We start from the raw sequence: 19,738 nt of genomic DNA, 5'->3' as shown, positions 1-19,738 counted from the left end.
TCCATTTCAATTATGATCAGCTTTGTTGCGCTATGGTAAAAGACAGCACCAAAATTTCAGTGGCTCAATGAAAGTTGATTGCTCACCCACCCAAGTCTGCTGTGGGCCTGGGACACTCTCCAAGGTCACTGTTTTCCAAGTGGTGGCTCTGAATTCCAGGCTGCTTCAGTCTTGTGGCATCTCCACCCTGCACAAACTTCAAGGTTTATCACAACAGGGGCAGACAGTGCTAGAGAGCTGCGAGGCATCAAGATGGTCAGTGAAGACAATGAGTCAAACTGAAAGTATCAAGCCTTTATTCACTTGCTGTGATACTATAAGCAAGAGGACTAACAGGAAAGGGGGAAAGGGCGTCAGCTTCCATGCCTATGATGGTCCATTTCTCCCCAGGGCACAGCACCAGGCTAAGGACAAATGACATGCGTCACAGATTGGAGGGAAGGAGAAGATCCCAGAACAAAAGTGTCCTACTGTTTTTTGGACCCAGGGGCTGGGAGGAGGAAGAGAAGGAAGGGCTAGAAGAGAAAAAGTATTGAGTCAGAGTGGCTAAGATGTCCTGAAGCCCCGACTCTTTTTGGAGGCCTCCAAATGGAGGTGCCTTGGCTTGGAATGCAGATATGCATAAAGAGCAGACCAGCTGGGGGTTGAGAACCTTAGTTCCTTCAGACACTGCCATGCACCAAGTCTGATGTGAGGAGGGCAGCTTCCCCACATCCACAAGGCCTGCTGGGTAAAGCCTTTGCAGTTGTCTACATTTGTTCACCCTGCCCAAGGAGGTGCATTATGACTAAGGAAGAGCAGTTCAGATTTCTGAAAAGAAACTGAAACTACTTAATAGCAAACTATCATCTGTGTCCACTCATTCTGTCCCCATTATGCCTCCTGCACAGGAAGAACAGAAGTGTCGACACAGAACTCATCCAAACAGCCTCCAGATGTATGATCTTTTTACAGATTTTCTGGGGAAATAATCCATCTTCCAATCTAATTAGACATGAAGCAAGAAATAATGAAACACAGATACAGAGGGTATTGAGTTGATGAGAAGGCCCCTTTGCTTAGAAGAATACCTGCATAAATCAATCAAATGGAAATGATCTTACACTTGTTAACACTACACTGAGATCAACAGCGTCTTTTGAGGTTCTTATTTTCTCTCTCCACCCTTCTCTAAATTCTTTTGCTTTTAATTCTTCATTTCCCCCCCCCCTTTTTACAGCAGAAGATAGCCATATTTCTAAGGTTTAGGGGAGAAAAAAATCATTTCCCATTTCAGAAGAAAGTGCTGCGGGTGGGGAAAAAAATGTTTACTGCAGTAACTCAGTTATGTTGTTCAGCAATTTATGTTCCCTTTGCAGAAAATCTTAGCTTTCCATGACACAAAATATTAGGAGTGTAACTATGTTAAAAAAAGAACTACGTGTAGAAAAAATCCCTAGAGGCTATTTTACCAACATATTAACCAGCTTTTGTCTTTGGATGATGAGATTTCAAGTGACTTCCTATGCTAATTGTGCCAGGTTCCTTAGAATGATTTACACTGTATTCTATTGGGACCCACTTTATTCTGTTGGGACCCATCTGGTAAGATGTCTGAGAAATGAGTTTCTCTTCAAGCTTCCCCTTTGATCTCGAATTCTCTCTTCCTCTCTTTTTTTCTTTCAGCTTTATTGAGGTATAATGGACAAATAAGATTGTAATATATTTAAAGTGCACAATATAATGATTTGATATACATATAACTTGTGAAAGGATTCCCACTTTTGAGCTAATGAACACATCTGTCACTACACATATATATTCTTTTTTATTTAATTTATTTAAAGTAATAAAAATCAGTTTACCCATTTCTCCCACCTCTGGCAACCACCAATCTATTCTCTGTATCTATGAACTTGGTTTCATTTGTTGTTAGGTTCCACATATTAGAGAGATCATGCGGTATTTGTCTTACTCTGTCTGACTTAATTCACTTAGCATAGTGCCCCCGAGGTCTGGCCATGTGTTGCACACAAATGGCAAGACTTCATTCCTTTTTGTGGCTGGGTAATATTCCATTATTATCCATTACTATTTCTTTATCTACTTGTCCATTGATGGGCACTTAGGTTATTTCCGTATCTTAGCTATTTTAAATAATGCAGCAATGAACATGCAGATGCAGATATCTTATCAAGTTAGTGTTTTCATTTTCTTCAGATAAATACCCAGAAGTGGAATTGCTGGATCATACAGTAGTTCTACTTTTTATTTTTTGAAGACTCTCAATACTGTCTTTCATACTGGCTGAACCCATTTACATTCCCACCTAGAGTGCACAGGTGTTCCCTTTTCTTCATGTCCTTGCCAACACTTATCATTCTCAGAGGGAAATGCTCCATACATAGCTGTACATTTGGTACATCTACGGGAGGAAGACAATTCAGGAGCCTCCTATGTTACATCTTGGTCTGAGGTCAACCAAATTCTCTCTTAATATCTGAGGAGTCCTCATTCTTTCAAACCAAAATAAATGTGTTTATTATAGTCGGGCCAGAATTTCAGTTATTGGTAGAAAGAAGAGTTTCTACAACTATTTAGCCCTCCTCGTTACTAAAATTGCAACTACAATATTTTTATTATGAACTGAATGTGTCCCCCCAAGACTGCATATGTTAAAGCACTAACCTCCATGTGACTCTCTTTGGAGATAGGGTCTTTAAGAGGTAAGCCATTTTAAATGAGGTCATAAATGCAGGGCCCTAATTTGATAGGACTAATATCCTTATCAGAAGAAACCCAAGAGAACTGCCCCCCCTTCTTCACCTCACAGGCACACTAAAGAAAGACCATGCGAGAGCACATCAAGAAGGTGGCCATCTGCAAGCTGGGAACAGAGCTCTAGAGCCAGATCAGGCCATTTCTTGATCTCGGACTTCTCAGACTCCAGAATTGTAAGAAAATTAATTTCTGATATTTGAGCCACCCAGTATATGGTATTTTGTTATTGCAGCCTGAGCAGACTAAAACAAATTGTTTTTACTTTTTCTTTTGTCTTTTTAAATTTTTCTTCAAGGAGTATGCATTTCTTCTGTGGAGGTTATTAGTTCTGTTCATTGAATATTTCTGGCTGTCTGCTTTCTGAGCCATAGAGCATTGCTCTCTTTTATCTCCTTTGACATTAAGCACAGCCATGAGAGTTTATCTGGCCAACAAAAAGAGCCCGACCATGATATACTTCTTCATTCTCTTCCCCTAGCTGGGGTGATCCTGGAACCTGGAAGCACATGATGTTAACATAGTGTTTCTAACATCCAGGGTCTTTGAGTGACTATGATTAGTGGAGACTTTCTGTACAATGGTCATTGATTGAGAAATAAATCTATGATTTCTGGTTATTTGTTTCTGCTGCATAGCATAGCCTATCCTGACTGATACAGCTTCTAAATGACAAAAATAAATTAAAAAACCTTTTATAATGTAAATAATATCTACTTCTTCATGGAATTAGACTTTACTTAGAACAAATTAAGCCATGTCAGTTGTCATCGACCTTGTGGGGTCAATGAACACTAACCTATCTCCCCAGCCCAAATACTTGATATATTGCTCTGTTGTCAATTATTAGTAATTTTATTCTTTTGAAGCCAGGTATTTCTATCACTTTATATCCCCTTGCTAAATGATCATGCCCATAAGAATGATAACTCATTACGAAATTTTTTATCAGGAGTAGCTTAACATGAATACAAGCTGGGATCATTTATTGTAGATAACTAAATTCTTCAAGGACAGGAGACAGGTGAGGACATTAGGTAAGTTGCACAGTGGACAGTTTTGGACATTAAGGGCATGAATCTTCTGGAAATAAAAAGTGAAAGGTGATTTTAAAAGACAGCTAGAATGTCTTCACAATATTACTCAGAGAAGACTCCAAGACACTCCAAGAGTGTAGTGAGTGCTTTTATCTGTGGGAAATTATTTTCTTATAAATCAGAAAAGGCTGGAGGAAGAAATGGAGTATGAAATGCACCAATTAAAAGAAGAAAGATGGACAGCAGTGGGAAAATGGAAGTGCTTCTATATGTCACAAGGTATAGTTACAGGGCCCTCGTCAGAAACACAACTTCCCTCTGAATTCAGCATTCCTTGTTATACACACAGTATGAATAAAATATTGGGCACTATTTCCAGAAGAATAATCTGTTATAAAAATGGTAGCAGTGAAAGAAATGGGGACAGCAGGAGCAGTCAGGCAATTATACTATGAATGCCGTAACACATATTTTTCCATTAAAAGTAAATGCCCCACACAAATGCACTGCTTCACAGTAACTATTCTGTTTTGTAGTTTCTGTGAATCAAGCTTGGGCTATGAAGTGTGTAAGAGTGAACAATAGTGTGTCTTGCTAATTACCATCTTGTCCAGTTGGCTTGGAGTCTGGGTGGAAATATACAGTTCGTAGCTCCCTATTAAAAGCTCTTCTCCCCACAAATGTTTTCTAAAATATACCATTTTCTTCTTTATTTCCAAAACATATGAAAGGTGACAAGACACTCTTGCCTCTCTCACTTCTGCTGACAAGATTCCATACTAAATCTTTTGTGGGGATACTCACAGTCACTAAAATAAAGAACCAAATGGATCTTCAAATATGACAATGTTAGGAAAATCCCAAAGTATCTGAATAAGTTCAGTTGTTCTCCTCTCTCCAGTTTCTCCATCTTTCTCACTCCACTACTCCTAAGGCATTATCTCTTTGACTTCTTTGTGACTTCCAGACCAAGAGCCCTTACATTCTCTCAGCCCTCTCCTGTCATCATTTCCTTCCCTCTCCATCTTAGACTGCAGGGTCCATCACCTCAAGCAGGATCTAGCCAATATCCTCAATGTCTTTTGTACCACTACCTTTCCAATGTGCTCATCTTGTGTATCAGATTCAAATAGCAAAACTCCTATTCAAAATGACATAAGCGGTAAGGTAATTATCTCACATAACAAGAAGGCCACTAGTTCAATTATGTTAACAAGGACCCAGTTCTACCTTTGAACCCTGCATCCTTATATGTCACCTTGCCTTCAGGCTACTTCCAAGCAGCACCTGCAGGCAAGACAGCATCCCAAGGTAGAAAAGTGACCATCTCTTCCTTCTCTCTCTTTTTAGAAGTAAGAAAACATCTTCCTGTCTGTGGAATCCACCTCATTGCTTAGACTTCATCACATGCTCATGCCTTTGCCCAAATCAGTCATTGACAAGGACCACCATGGTTGGTTGAGACTAATCAGGACCAGCCTCCCTTGAAGAATATGCCTAAAGTGAAGAGAGTGGTCACCTAAACAAAAACAGGGCTCTGTTAGCAAGGAGGAAGGGAGAATAGTGAGTATTATAGAAGCAGTTAATCATGTCTGAATTTTAGGGCAGTCTCACCGTTCACCTCTCCTACAGCCTGACCACTAGGCTCTGCTGACAGAACCATGCAGCGCGTATGAGGAATGCTCATCCATGCCATTTTGACAGGTTGGGCACTAATACCTCCTGACAGTTCATTCAGTCATGTCTTCCCAGAGGGGATAGTCTAATCTTCCATGGCATTCCATACCCTAACGCTCACATCTCCCTCTCCCTCTCTGAAAATTACAGGGGAAATTGGTACCGTCAGACAAGAGCTCCATGAATTTTCTAAACCGATTCTGCAAACGTACTTACATCTGCCCCGAGCTGTTCTTCCTTCCTGTGATGATGGAAAAGTTGTTCCTGATCCTAAATACAGTAAACCCTTTTACCTCTATTACCGATCCTGTCCTTTCTCTCTTTATCCGTCTGCCAGTATGCCCCCTTGCTACCCTATTTTCAACCTCTCCTTCACTACCAACTCAATCCTAATAATATGTGATTCCATCAGCATGCTCAGCTCTAGCCATTTTCTTTAAAAGAAAAATTCTCCCTTTACCCTACATCCCTACCCACTTTCACGCTTTCTGTGTTCTCTCCGTCACAGACAAACTTCCTGAAAGAGCAGTCTCCACTTCCTGTCTCTTCTTCCTTGTCTCCAATCACACCCCAAACCATTAAGCCTGGCATCTACTCTCATCATGCCTCTAAAACAGCCTCACCATGCTTACTAACAACCCCCTCATCACTTAACCCAAGTCACCCTCCAGGCCATTTCCCACTTGACATCTTGGCAGCATTGGCCACACTATTGTTCACTCCACTGTCGTTTCCTTTCTGCTTCACAGGTTGTTCCTACATCCTCTGTCCATCCCTGTGGTACTGGGGGATCTCAGGCTTCTTGCAGAGTTCTCTTGTTATATTATAGATAAACTTCCTGGGAGATACCACTTATTCTAATGCTCTCAGTGATCATCTGGGTGGTATGTAGCTGAGTGCATTACGGAATAGACTATCTGGGCTTAATTCTAGATTTTACCATTATTTATGGTAAGCATTATTTATGTAACTTAGGCAAGTTACTTAACCTCTGTAAGCCTCAATTTCCGTATTTGTTTGAAAGGGATAATAGTATTTACCTTGTAGAGCTGTTATGAAAAAAGAGATGATGAATATAAAGCACTTAACAATGCTTGTATGTAGTAAGCCCTCCAATGGTAATTTTTATTATTAATTTAATTATGCTGATGACTTTCAAACTGCTTGTTTGATCCAAATGTCTTCTAAAATTCAGGACCATTTATTCAATAGCATATTCAGTAACTTGACAGTGTCTCATGGGCCACTCTAACTCAAGATATCAGAAACTAAAATGATCAGAATTTTCTTTAATAGATTTTTATTGGAGTATAATTGCTTCACAACACTGTGTTAGTTTCTGTTGTACACCAAAGTGAATCAGCCATACGCATACACATGTCCCCATATCCCCTCCCTCTTGAGCCTCCCTCCCATCCTCCCTATCCCACCCCTCTAGGTCATCGCAAAGCACCGAGTTGATCTCCCTGTGCTCTGCTGCTTCCCACTATTTTACATTGGTAGTGTATATATGTCGATGCTACTCTCACTTCACCACAGCCTCCCCCTTCCACCCCGTCTCCTCAAGTCCATTTTCTATGTCTATCTCTTTATTCCTGCCCTGCAACTAGGTTCATCGGTACCATTTTTTTTTTAAGATTCCATATATATGCATTAGCATACGGTATTTGTTTTTCTCTTTCTGCTTTACTTCACTCTGTATGATGACTCTAGGTCCACCCACCTCACTACAAATAACTCAACTTCATTTCTTTTTATGACTGAGTAATATTCCATTGTATATATGTGCCACATCTTCTTTATCCATTCATCCGTTGATGGACACTTAGGTTGCTTCCATGTCCTGGCTATTGTGAATAGAGCTGCAATGAACATTGTGATACGTCTCTTTTTCAATTATGGTTTTCTCAGGGTTTATGCCCAGTAGTGGGATTGAAATCATAAGTTTTTGTATTTTAAAAAATAAAAAATATATAAATAAAATAAAAATAATTTTTAAAAAGCCTTAAAAAATCATGTGGTTTAAAATAATCATCTTCCTTCCCATTGCCAAATGCGCACCTCTTCACGTTCCTTGAGAATGGCAGCCTCATCCTTGGGATTGTCCAAGTCAGAGGTGTGGGATGCACCCCTGAGTCCTCCTACTCTTTGACCTACTCCAAATCCTCTGCAATCCACCTCCTGAGTCCCTCTCCACCTTTCCCATCATCACTGCCACCGCCCTGGCTCAAACCATTCTCTCTCACTTGGGTGACTGCTGCAGAGCCTGGTAGAAATCCATTCTTCACTTTGAAGTCAGAATGTTCATCTTGTAACATCACGCTGATGTGAGTGTCTCACATCCCCTTCCTCCTTAGCCCTTCCCTGCTCTGCCCTCACCTTCCAGCCTTTATGAGGTTTTTTGTTTCTCAAGTATTCTGTGTTTGTTATGGCCTCCTCAACTCACATGACACTCTTTGTCTTCCTCAGCCCCTATCTTATGCCTACTCTTACTTCACATCTCCACTTAACTCCCATTTCCTCTGGATGTCCTCCCTCACCCCCACCCCCTGACTATACACACCCTGAGTCAGATGGTCCTGCCATTTGCCACAAAATTACCAAGTATTCTTCCTTTTCAAGGCATGGATCATTTAACTTCCTTACTAGGAAACATCAGTGAGAGCAAAGTCCTTGCTCACCATGACATCCCCGCCATCTACCACTGGGTTGGGCAATTCAGAGAACTTGTTCCATGAGTGAGTGTATTTTCCTTCACCTTTTCTTTAATTTTCATCCTGCCTCCTTTTCATTCCTCAAACCCAGAATACTCAGTTCTTTTATGTTATTCCTACCCACATACTTCCTAGAAATATTTCTTTCATCAAATTCTCTATCCTTTTAGTTCCCAAACCAGTCTAACACTAGAATCATCACAGAGCTGTTCACAAACAATCTTTCCTGGTCCTGCTCATAGACCTACCCAATCAGAACCTTCAGGATGTTAGAGTTTTAAAATATCCCAGGTGATTTTGATGACTACCCGGTATTGAGAACCCCTTCTGTATATAATTTCAATAAGGCCTGGCTTATAGATGAGTGTTTCTGGACATAGAATTGCTCAGTCAGACTAATCCAAAGTGAGATACTAAAGAATTAGTGTGATATCTTTCCCAGGGAATCTAAAACAACATAGTGCTTTATTCTAATTAAAGCCACTGTTTCTGAAAGCCCCTCAAAATCTAAATTTAATGGAGATATTTTGGGGCAGGTTGGTGGGTATTATTACACTCAACAATATTTATCTGAGCAACTCTGGTGTCTTTATTTCTGGGCCAGTCAGTCAGAAATAGAAATATACAAGGTGTGGAGTTTACATTGTAGGGGGAGGACAGTGACATGTACATGGGCAGGTATGCTCTATGATGAAAAGACCAGAAGAAGTATGAAACCGCCGTGGAACATAGAAGTGCTATTTAGGCTGAGCCTTGAAAGGTAGGTAGTACTTAATATGTGGATTTAGGATAAAGAGTATTCGAGGCAATAATAAGGACATGAACAAAGGTCAGGGCAGTAGAAGAGCATGTTCAGGAAATAGGGAACTTCTAGATCTAACTGGAACATGGAGGAAGGAGTGGGTGTGACGTGGAATGCAGTCTATAACAGATGGGAAATGAGATGAGATAGTTAGATTGGAGTTAGATTAGGGTGGGCCTTGAATGCTGAACCAAGGACTTAATTCTGTAAATGCAATGGGGAAACATTAAAATTTGGTGTTTTGAGGGGTAGGGGTAAATATGGGGCTATCGTAATCAGATATTTTTTTACTCAGCAAAACATGTTGAGTGCCAGCTATGTACGACATTACTCTAGGTGTTGAGCCAGTGGTGATGAACAAGACAAAATGCCTGTTACATTACAGAGTATATCAGGAACTCTAGCTTGGAGGAGGTAAACACTAGGATTACTGAGCAGATTGTTGCAATGGTTTACCTACTAGACAGTCAAGATCTGAACTAGGGTTGAGAAAACAGGTAAGAAAATGAAATAATGGATTGGTGTTTTAAGAATTCTTAGAGAAATTTGCAATCAGTCAAAACCAAACTGTTCAATGTTTCCCTAAAGAGGACATTGGAATTGATTACTATAGACCTTAACTGTTGACGCTCCGAGCCAGAGACTATTATTCTAGTGGTAACAGATATAATTACTGAAGTTATGAGTCAAACAAAACTTTTGTTTTCTCTGAACAAAGACAAAAATTAATAACACTTCGCTTTCTTTTTGGAAGTTATGGAACTTATCCCTCTTTTAGGCTGCTCTAGTAGATGTGCACTAAGACACCTAAGAGTAAAAATGCTCACTATAGCCTAGTTTTTTACACTAGGTAGGTGATTTTTTTTTTTTTTTTGCAATTAACAATGAAAGAATGTCTTTCATTATCATATACTCTAATCCTTAGAGTGAAAGTTCACACATGCTCACACACAAAATATGGAATATGGGTCATTTTTAAAGATCTAACTTTAGGTAGAGATGCTGATTACTTCAAACTGAATCATCTCAGTAGATCTGATTACAACTCTGCTACTAGTGTCTATTTAATCTCAGTAGAAAATTAGTAATGAACCTGAATAACTTGACCTGAGCATACTTTAAGTTTCCACTTTATTATTTATTTTATTTATTTATTTATTATTGGCCACGCCACGTGGCTTGAAGGATCTTAGTTCCCCAACCAGGGATCAAACCCACGCCCCCTGCAGTGGACATGAGGAGCTCTACCCACTGGACCACCAGGGAATTACCTTAAATTTCCACTTTAAAATGTTTAAGCCAACTCATAAAAAAGACGAGAGATAACAAATGCTGGCAAATATGTGGAGAAAAGGGAATCCTTGTGCACCATTGATGGGATTGTAAATTGGTGCAGCCACTATGGAAAATAGTATGGAGGATCCTCAAAAAATTAAAAACAGAACTATTGTATGATCCAGCAATTCCACTTCCAGGAACATAGCCAAAGGAAACAAAAACACTATGTTGAAGAGATATCCACGCCTCCATGTTCATAGCAGCATTATTTACAATAGCCAACACATGGAAATAAACTAAGAGTCCATGGACGAATAAATAGGTAAAGAAGTTGTGATATTTACACAATGGAGTATTACTCAACCATTAAAAAAGGACGCCCTGCCATTTGCCACTTGGGACAACATGGTTGGATCTTGAGAACATTATGCTAAATGAAACAAGTCAGACAGAGAAAGACAAATACTCTATGATCTTACCTACACATGAACTCCAAAAAACAAATAAGCAAACTCATAGAAAAAGAGAGCAGATTTGTGCTTACTGGAGGCAGGGGTGGGGTGGGGAAATTAAATGAAGGTGGTCAAAGGTACAAACTTCCAATTATAGCATAAATAATTGCTAGGGGTGTAATGTACAATGTGATAACTATAGTTAACATCATTGGATGGTACATTTGAAAGTTGTTAAGAGGCTCAATCCTAAGAGTTCTCATCACAAGGAAAAAAACTTTTTTTCTGTTTTTTGGCACCTAAATGAGATGATGGATGTTCACTAAACATATTGTGGCCATCATTTCATAATAAATGTTAGTCAAATCATTATACTGTACATCTTAAGCTTATACAGTGCTGTATGTTAATTATATCTCAATAAAACCAGAAAACTTAGATTGAGAAAAATAAAATAAAATGTTTGGGCCAAAATGTAAAAGGCGTAAGTGTATACAATTTGCTATATATGAATGATAAAGGTGAGAACTGTCTCAGAAACCCTATGCATGCTGATTTAATAACCAAATACATCAATATTCTGTAATAACTTAAATGGGAAAAGAACTTGAAAAAGAATAGATACATGTATATGTATAACTGAATCACTTTGCTGTACACCTGAAACTAACACAACATTGTTAATCAACTATATTCCAATATAAAATAAAAATTAAAAAATAAACAAATAACCAAATACAAATCCATCATATAATCAACCCTTGCTAAGTGGTCAGTAGGTACACAGCCCTGGGCTAGACTCTCATTCAGCAATGTCTCTGCAATGGGCAGAGAAGCCAATGACTCCATGAAGTCTCCACTTCAGCTCAGTATACATCTGTTGAGTGTCTCCTCTGCTCAAGTGCAAAAGCACACCTTCCTTTCCAACCATTTTAATAACAAAATCCATTCTGGCATTGATTAAAAGTTCCAGTCACTCTCTAGAAGAAGATTAGCATGACGCAACATTATTCCAAACATTTATCTAATTAACCTCTTTCCCAAGCAAGCTAGTTAAGAATATGGGGCACATTTGTTTGAACACAGGATTATCCAACATGTTCTAACAGGTCTTTGCAAAGCACTATAGCTTAATAAGATGGTCTTACAAGACAAATTTCCTAATAGTTTCAGAACAGTGTGAGCAAATCTCAGAGAATAATCTGGATTTTTCAGATAGATATAGCCATTTTAAGCTGAATGAACATCTGAGTTAGGTACTATTTTTATCCCCATGTTACTGATGAGGAAACAGATGCAAGGAGGGTTAAGTATCTTTCCCAAAGTCATAACTTGCTTACTTTACATAAGATGTGACACCTTGAGAAAATTGTGTAGCCCTCCTCACCTTTAGGTGCATTTGCTATAAAAAAAAATGTGATATAGTTGTAACTGAATAAAGGACCAAGAATGTAAAAGCCTTCAAGGGAAGTGAACAATCTTTCTCCCTCATTCAAGTAAGTGCAGATAATTCAGAGATCCATGGGAGAAAAGAGCACAACTTGGAAAACACATTCAGCTAAACTTTCTATGGTCTTTGAAAAACATCAGCAACACTTCACCCCTGTCACTGTACAGCTGGTTGAGACTGACTCAGAGTTCTTGGTTGCATTTATTGTGGGAATGGAATCACATTTCTTTAAAACAGAAAGTTGAGTGACTTTGAAGAAGAAATGCAATCTAACCTCTAATTAACAAAAGAAGATTTGCCTACAATGCCAGGGATCTGAAGAACAAACAAAATAAATTTGCATATTGATTGAATGAGCACAACTCTACCAAATGGGAGAAAATATTCCCCAAAAAGGCAAAAACCATTTTTTTAATCATCCAAGCTCAGTGCATGGCATTGGTAGACTCTAAAAAGTTCATGTGCCACAGGGATCACAGACAACATACTCAATATTGCAGGCACTGAGTGTGGTCAAACAACCAGAATAAGAACATGATAGTATTAGAAAAGAGGGAGCCTGAGACAATGAGAAGAGAGATGAAGAAAATGTCAGTCCTGGAGGCTGTAGATATAAAGTACCACCAATCTTTTCCTTTTCCAAGGACAGAAGACATCAGGGGACATTTTGCCTGTAAAGATTCACACAGCAAAAAATGAAATGCATGGGGAAAAACATTTTAAAGAGTTTTTGTGTAAAGTACTTGCTACCATAATGGGGGGGGGAGGGAAGGAAAATTAATGAAGAGGAGGAAATAATCTGATAAAAACAAACAGGGGCTTCCCTGGTGGCACAGTGGTTGAGAGTCCGCCTGCCGATGCAGGGGACACGGGTTCGTGCCCCAGTCTGGGAAGATCCCACATGCCGCGGAGCAGCTGGGCCCATGAGCCATGGCCGCTAAGCCTGCACGTCCGGAGCCTGTGCTCCGCAACGGGAGAGGCCACAACAGTGAAAGGCCAGTGAACTGCAAAACAAAAACAAACAAACAAAAAAAAACACAGGTAATGTTGAGAGATATACCCCTGGAATTCTTTGGCTTGCAAAATGCTTCTCAGTATTAGGCAAGACACCCCACAGAAATAATTAATTTGGTACACATGTAGTTCCCTTTGCTCTGTGTGTCCCTGGTCCCTTCTTTTGCTTGGCAAACTTCACTTTCTTCAAGACTCTGCTCAGACATTATTATTATTATATATTATAATATACATTATATATTATTATTATCAATTATTATTATTATTCTCTCAGCACACTGTAGGTTTGCACCCTCAAGAGTTCCCCAGGTGAAATTCAAAACTGGCCCCTGCACACAGAGGGCAAGGAGAGACCAAAGAAAGAGGCAGACAGCTCCCAACTGGTAGGTGGCAGATTTAATAAACAAGGGAACTTATATATGAATCTTGTCTTGGGCAGCGGCAACACAAGTAGAACTCTGCACCTGTTCTACAGAATCCTAGGACTTTATAGAGAGGCCTTAATGGGGTTCAGCCAGGTATTCAGTCCAGATGGTATTAACAGCAACTCTACTAATCTCCTGGTAGACTTGTATTTCAATATTTGTTTCTGTGATTATCTGGCTGTGAGCTCGTTAAAAGCCAAGACTTGCCTTAGAAATGTTTGCATTCTCATTGCATACATATCATATTTCTTCTCACACAGTATGAGTTCAACAACTGTTTGTGAATTATGGTGGCAATTCTTTTAAGAACACAACATTTATTATAAGAAATGAGAGTACGGATTAGGAACCAAGATGGCAGAGTAGAAGGACGTGCGCTCACTCCCTCTTGTGAAAACACCAGAATCACAACTAGCTGCTGGACGGTCATCGACAGGAAGACACTGGAACTCACCAGAAAAGACACCCCACATCCAAAGACAAAGGAGAAGCCACAATGAGACGGTAGGAGGGGCACAATCACAGTAAAATCAAATCCCATAAATGCTGGGTGGGTGACTCACAGACGGGAGAACACTTATACCACAGAAGTCCACCCACTGGAGTGAAGGTTCTAGGCCCCACGTCAGGTGCCCAACCTGGGGGTCCGGCAACGGGAGGAGGAATTCTAGAGAATCAGACTTTGAAGACTAGTGGGATTTGACTGCAGGACTTCGACAGGAATGGGGGAAACAGAGACTCCACTCTTGGAGGGCACACACAAAGTAGTGTGTGCATCGGGACCCAGGAGAAGGAGCAGTGACCCCAAGGGAGACTGAACCAGACCTACCTGCTAGTGTTGGAGGGTCTCCTGCAGAGGCGGGTGGTGGATGTTGCTCACCGTAGGGACAAGGACACTGGCAGCAGAAGTTCTGGGAAGTACTCCTTGGCATGAGCCCTCCCAGAGTCCGCCATTAGCCCCACCAAAGAGACCTGGTAGGCTCCAGTGTTGGGTTGCCTCAGGCCAAACAACCAACAGGGAGGAAAACCAGGCCCCCCCATCAACAGTCAAGTGGATTAAAGTTTTACTGAGCTCTGCCCACTAGAGCAACAGTCAGCTCTACCCACCACCAGTCCCTCCTATCAGGAAACTTGCACAAGCCTCTTAGATAGACTCATCCACCAGAGGTCAGATAACAGAAGCAAGAAGAATTACAATCCTGCAGCCTGTGGAACAAAGACCACATTCACAGAAAGATAGACAAGATGAAAAGGCAGAGGGCTATGTACCAGATGAAGGAACAAGATAAAACCCCAGAAAAACAACTAAATGAAGTGGAGATAGGCAACCTTCCAGAAAAAGAATTCAGAATAATGATAGTGAAGATGATCCAGGACCTCAGAAAAAGAATGGAGGCAAAGATTGAGAAGATGCAAGAAATGTTTAACAAAGACCTAGAAGAATTAAAGAACAAACAAACAGAGATGAGCAATACAATAACTGAAATGAAAACGACACTAGAAGGAATCAATAGCAGAATAACTGAGGCAGAAGAACGGATAAGTGACCTGGAAAACAGAATGGTGGAATTCACTGCTGCAGAACAGAATAAAGAAAAAGGAATGAAAAGAAATGAAGACAGCCTAAGAGACCACTGGGACAACATTAAACGCAACAACATTCACATTATAGGGGTCCCAGAAGGAGAAGAGAGAGAGAAAGGGCCTGAGAAAATACTTGGATAGATTAGAGTTGAAAATTTCCCTAACATGGGAAAGGAAATAGCCACCCAAGTCCAGGAAGTTCAGAGAGTCCCATACAGGATAAACCCAAAGAGAAACACACCAAGACACATAGTAATCAAACTGGCAAAAATTAAAGACAAAGAAAAATTATTGAAAGTAGCAAGGAAAAAATGACAAATAACATGCAAGAGGACTCCCATAATGTTAATTGCTGATTTCTCAGCAGAAAATCTACAAGCCAGAAGGGAGTGGCACGATATACTTAAAGTGATGAAAGGGAAGAACCTACAACCAAGATTACTCTACTCAGCAAGGATCTCATTCAGATTCGATGGAGAAATCAAAAGCTTTACATACAAGCAAAAGCTAAGAGAATACAGCACCACCAAACCAGCTCTACAACAAATGCTAAAGGAACTTCTCTAAGTGGGAAACACAAGAGAAGAAAAGGACCTACAAAGCAAACCCAAAACAATTAAGAAAATGGTCATAGAAACATATATATCGATAATTACCTTAAACACGAATGGATTAAATGCTCCAACCAAAAGACACAGGCTTGCTGAATGGATACAAAAACAAGCCCCATATATATGCTGTCTACAAGACACCCACTTCAGACCTAGGGACACATACAGACTGAAAGTGAGGGGATGGAAAAAGATATTCCATACAAATGGAAATCAAAAGAAAGCTAGAGTAGCAATATTCATATCAGATAAAATAGACTTTAAAATAAAGAATGTTACAAGAGACAAGGAAAGACACTACATAATGATCAAGGGATCAATCCAAGAAGATATAACAATTATAAATATATATGCACCCAACATAGGAGCACCTCAATACATAAGGCAACTGCAAACAGCTATAAAAGAGGAAATTGACAGTAACACAATAATAGTGGGGGACTTTAACACCTCTCTTACACCAATGGACAGATCATCCAAAATGAAAATAAATAAGGAAACAGAAGCCTTAAGTGACACAATAGACCAGACAGATTTAATTGATATTTATAGGACATTCCATCCAAAAACAGCAGATTACAATTTCTTCTCAAGTGCACACGGAACATTCTCTAGGATAGATCACATCTTGGGTCACAAATCAAGCCTCAGTAAATTTAAGAAAATTGAAATCATATCCAGCATCTTTACTAACCACAATGCTATGAGATTAGAGATGAATTACAGGGGAAAAAATGTAAAAAACACAAACACATGGAGGCTAAACAATACGTTACCAAATAACCAAGAGATCACTGAAGAAATCAAAGAGGAAATCAAAAAATACCTAGAGACAAATGACAATGAAAACACGACGATCCAAAACCTAAGGCATGCAGCAAAAGCAGTTCTAAGAGGGAAGTTTATAGCTATACAAGCCTACCTCAAGAAACAAGAAAAATCTCAAATAAACAATCTAACCTTACACCTAAAGCAGTTAGAGAAAGAAGAGCAAACAAAACCCAAAGTTAGCAGAATAAAAGAAATCATAAAGATCAGAGCAGAAATAAATGAAATAGAAACAAAACAATAGCAAAGATCACTAAAAGTAAAAGCTGGTTCTTTGAGAAGATAAACAAAATTGATAAACCATTAGCCAGACTCATCAAGAAAAAGAGGGAGAGGACTCATGTCAATAAAATTAGAAATGAAAAAGGAGAAGTTAAAACAAACACCGCAGAAATACAAACCATCTTAATAGACTACTACAAGCAACTCTATGCCAGTAAAATGGAAAACCTGGAAAAAATGGACAAATTCTTAGAAAGGTATAACCTTCCAAGACTGAAACAGGAAGAAATAGAAAATATGAACAGACCAATCACAAGTAATGAAATTGAAACTGTGATTAAAAATCTTCCAACAAACAAAAGTCCAGGATCAGGTGGCTTCACAGGTGAATTCTATCAAACATTTAGAGAAGAGCTGACACCCATCCTTCTCAAATGCTTCCAAAAAATTGCAGAGGAAGGAACACTCCTAAATTCATTCTATGAGGCCACAATGACCCTGATACCAAAACCAGACAAAGATACTACAAAAAAAGAAAATTACAGACCAATATCACTGATGAATATGGATGAAAAAATTCTCAACAAAATACTAGCAAACAGAAACCAGCAACACATTAAAAGGATCATACACCATGATCAAGTGGGATTTATCCCAGGGACACAAAGATTCTTCAATATATGCAAATCAACCAATGTGACACACCATATTAACAAATCAAAGAAGAAAAACCATATGATCATCTCAATAGATGCAGAAAAAGCTTTTGACAAAATTCAACACCCATTTATGATAAAAACTCTCCAGAACGTGGGCATAGAGGGGACCTACCTCAACATAATAAAGGCTGTATATGACAAACCCACAGCAAACATCATTCTCAATGGTGAAAAACTGAAAGCATTTACACTAGAATCAGGAAAAGGCAAGGATGTCCACTCCCACCACTCTTATTCAACATAGTTTTGGACATCCTAGACGCAGCTATCAGAGAAGAAAAAGAAATAAAAGGAATACGAATTGCAAAAGAAGAAGTAAAACTGTCACTATTTGGCAATGACATGATACTATACGTACAGAATCCTAAAGATGCCACCAGAAAACTACTAGAACTAATCAGTGTATTTTGTAAGGTTGCAGGATGCAAAATTAATGCACAGAAATCCCTGGCATTCCTATACACCAACAATGAAAATTCAGAAAGAGAAATTAAAGAAACACTCCCATTCACCATTGCAACAAAAAGAATAAAATACCCAGGAATAAACCTGCCTAAGGAGGTGAAAGACTTCTACTCAGAAAACTATAAAACACTGATGAAAGAAATCAAAGATGACATAAATAGATGGAGAAATATACCACATTCTTGGATTGGAAGAATCAATATTGCGAAAATGTCTATACTACCTACAGCAACCTACAGATTCAATGCAATCCCTATCAAACTACCAATGGCATTCTTCACAGAATTAGAACAGAAAATCTTACAATTCATATGGAAACACAAAAGACCCCAAAGGGCCAAAGCAACCTTTAGAAAGAAAAACAAAGCTGGAGGAATCAGGCTCCCCGACTTCAAAGTATACCACAAAGCTACAGTAACCAAGACAGTATGGTACTAGAACAAAAACAGAAATATAGATCAATGATACAGGATAGAATTCCCAGAGATAAACTCATGCACATATGGGCACGTAATTTATGACAAAGGAGGCAAGAATATACAATGGAGAAAAGACAGCAGTAAGTGGTGCTGGGAAAACTGCACAGCTACATGTAAAAGAATGAAATTTGAACACTCCCTAACACAATACACAAAAATAAACTCAAAATGGATTAGAGACCTAAATGTAAGACCAGACACTATAAAACTCTTAGAGGAAAACATAGGCAGAACACTCTATGATATACATCATCACAGCAAGATCCTTTTTGACCCACCTCTTAGAGAAATGGAAATCAAAACAAAAATAAACAAATAGGACCTAACAAAACCTAAAACCTTTTGTACAGCAAAGGAAACCATAAACAAGACAAAAAGACAACCCTCAGAATGGGAGAAAATATTTGCAAATGAAGCAACTGACAAAGGATTAATCTCCAATATTTATAAGCCACTCATGCAGCTCAATATCAAAAAAAAACAAACAACCCAATCCAAAAATGGGCAGAAGACTTAAATAGACATTTCTCCAAAGAAGATATACAGATTGCCAACAAACACATGAAAGGATGCTCAACATCACTAATCATTAGAGAAATGCAAATCAAAACTACAGTGAGGTATCACCTCACTCCAGTCAGAATGGCTACCCTCAAAAAATCTACAAACAATAAATGCTGGAGAGGGTGTGGAGAAAAGGGAACCCTCTTACACTGTTGGTGGGAATGTAAAGTGATACAGCCACTATAGAGAACAGTATGAAGGTTCTGTAAAAAAATTAAAAATAGAGCTACCATATGACCCAGAAATCCCACTACTGGGCATACACCCTGAGAAAACCATAATTAAAAAGAGTCATGTACCACAATGTTCATTGCAGCTCTTTTTACAATAGCCAGGACATGGAAGCAACCTAAGTGTCCATCGACAGATGAATGGATAAAGAAGATGTGGCACATATAAACAATGGAATATTTCTCAGCCATAAAAAGAAATGAAATTGAATTTTTTGTAGTGAGGTGGATGGACCTAGAGTCTGTCATACAGAGTGAAGTAAGTCAGAAAGAGAAAAATAAATGCCGTGTGCTAATGCATATATATGGAATCTAAAAAAAAAAAAGAAAAAAAATGGTACTGATGAACCTAGTTGCAGGGCAGGAATAAAGAGGCAGACATAGAGAGTGGACTTGATGACATGGGGTGGGAGGGCAAAGCTGGGGCGAA

The 19,738-nt window shown here is 39.1% G+C and overlaps 1 long non-coding RNA gene across 2 annotated transcripts in view; it reads right to left on the bottom strand.

The window, feature by feature from the left end:
- The window catches only part of LOC149748514 (uncharacterized), an 80,769-nt gene that overhangs the window by 39,615 nt on the left and 21,416 nt on the right, over nt 1-19,738 (bottom strand). The window contains exons 1-2 of one of the 2 annotated variants that reach the window (XR_016394018.1): nt 14,436-19,738; nt 91-13,171 (exon numbers count right to left, since the gene is read on the bottom strand). The exon at nt 14,436-19,738 is cut by the window's right edge and continues 21,416 nt beyond it. This is a non-coding gene — a long non-coding RNA (uncharacterized LOC149748514). Of the gene's footprint in view, nt 1-90 lie in introns of both variants that reach the window. The other variant, XR_016394017.1, reaches the window with a different exon arrangement.

Source organism: Delphinapterus leucas, chromosome 8 (genome assembly GCF_059928025.1).
Source record: "Delphinapterus leucas isolate spDelLeu-1000000601 "Yukka" chromosome 8, BTC_Dleu_Yukka2, whole genome shotgun sequence".
NCBI classification, from domain to species: domain Eukaryota; kingdom Metazoa; phylum Chordata; class Mammalia; order Artiodactyla; family Monodontidae; genus Delphinapterus; species Delphinapterus leucas.
The sequence above is the reverse complement of the archived record's forward strand: the minus strand, read 5'-3'. Positions and strand labels throughout refer to the sequence as shown.